The sequence below is a fragment of the Rousettus aegyptiacus genome, unplaced genomic scaffold (genome assembly GCF_014176215.1).
Source record: "Rousettus aegyptiacus isolate mRouAeg1 unplaced genomic scaffold, mRouAeg1.p scaffold_m13_p_6, whole genome shotgun sequence".
NCBI lineage: Eukaryota > Metazoa > Chordata > Mammalia > Chiroptera > Pteropodidae > Rousettus > Rousettus aegyptiacus.
In genome coordinates this window covers 38,839,617-38,841,569 of record NW_023416309.1, presented here as the reverse complement: position 1 = coordinate 38,841,569, position 1,953 = coordinate 38,839,617, and the positions used below count along the sequence as shown (strand labels likewise).

The 1,953-nt window shown below is 37.5% G+C and overlaps 1 pseudogene; it reads right to left on the bottom strand.

The window, feature by feature from the left end:
- Positions 1-855: 855 nt before the first annotated feature.
- On the bottom strand, positions 856-1,414 carry LOC107499755 (annotated as a pseudogene).
- Between the last annotated feature and the right edge of the window lie 539 nt (positions 1,415-1,953).

The following is a 1,953-nucleotide window of genomic DNA, read 5'->3' as shown; positions in this document are numbered from 1 at the left end:
ATGCCAGTTATGACTGAGAGGAGGGAAGGAAGGAAGCAAGGGAGAGGAGACCTGTAAAAGGGTGGACCTGTAAGCCTGTGACCTTGGGTTTCCCTCCACCTGAAAGCTTCCTTAATACTTAGATTCGGATTCACGTAATTTTTGAATGGGCAAATGCATTGGTAAGAAATTGGAGGAATAAAATGGGCCCCAGGCTTTCGAGTGATGAAATTGTGACCCCTAGTGGTCTTTCTCTGGACATTCAAGTCCTAAAGGATTAGGAAGCAAAAGTAAGGAAAAGACAGGTGGTGAAGCCAGTGTCGGTCTTAATTCATTAAAATTGGCTGGGTGGGGGAGAATTTTGAAAATATCCCCCTCGATCTCATTTCCTGTGGTAATCTGGATGCTGGCAGTATTGTCTGCAATAAGGAGTTGCATTTCTCAAGTGCTTCCACATCATACCACACTCCTCTGAACCACACAGAAAGGTTTTACTGTTATTGTTGTTATTATTACTATTCTTATTTAATGGTGGAGGAACAGAGGCTCAGAGAGATTAAGTGACTTTTCCAAGGCCACAGGCTCCACTCTCGAGCCACAGCTGCTCTCAACACGTAAGCACATAAGAACATAACGGAAAAGAAACGGTAAGATCATTGGAAGGAAAATCCATGTCCCCTTATTTAAGTTCTCTACCATGTAAAGGGGAAGCAGAGATATATGTTCTAAAATGACTTTATGTAATTTTTGTACCATACAAATTATAAAAATTATTTGTAGGAAAATTAGAAGACACAAATAGAAAAAAAAGGAAAACAAAATTATTTATAATGCTACCATGCAGGCTATTTACTATTTACATTTTGTTGCACATTATCCAAGACTTTTTACTATCTATATGTAATAGTGTATATCATTGTTTTATTAAGAAAGAATAAGAGTCTTGTCGTTGTTCATTGAGGCATTGTATTTGTATGTATGTATTACATCCCTAGAAAAAGAATCCCAGGATTTTCCCTCCTGTGTGTTTTCATCTTGCTTCTTCCTGGTCCCTGATGTCAGCTGAGGTCATTAGTACAATGAAACCAAACTGATGGGATAGAAGCAGATTGTTCTGTCCTTTTTGTATATCATTGACTTGCACAGCAAACTGGAGCTGATCGCTCCACACTTGTTTAACCTGCCTGTGAACTTTGCAACAATTTTCCCAGCTCTGTGACTGTTAAGGGTTTCCACAATCACCAATACAAGCACGTTTCATCATCACTGTGAAACCAGACAATGATTTTAGAGCAGGCCAGTAAGAACCTGGTGTTTACCTCTCTTCTCAACCTGGTGTTGATGCTCCTGAGAGCAGTGGCCAGGATGTTCATGCACACCATTACAGTGCTACAGAAAGATGCTGGAAAGAGCATGATAGTCTTTCATAATCTACTTTTTCTATTTCTATATCGCAACATTCTAAAAGCTGCCTTTAACATTTTTCAGTGGCTTTATTCATAATAGTCAAATCCTGAAATGCAACCAGCCAAATAGCCACCAATCAGTTGAATGAATAAACGATTTATGATATATATGTATGATATATATTTACATATATCTATATGTATGTATATATACGTATCATAAAATTTACCACTTTAACCATTTTAAGTGTACAATTCAGTGACAATAAATACATTCACATTGTTGTTCAATCATCACCACTATCCATTTCTAGGACTTTTCATCATCCTAAACTGTAATTCTGTTCCTATTAAACAATCTCTTCCCGTTCTCCTTTCCCCACAGCCCTTGGTAATTTCTATTCTATTTTCTTTTTCTATGAGTTTGACCACACATTAGAATCGAATCCTGCGGTATTTGTCTTTTTGTGACTGGGCTTATTTCACTTAGCATAATGTCTTCAGAGTTTACCCGTGTGTCAGAATTTCATTCCTTTTTATGCTGTATAATATTCCCTTGTATGGCTAT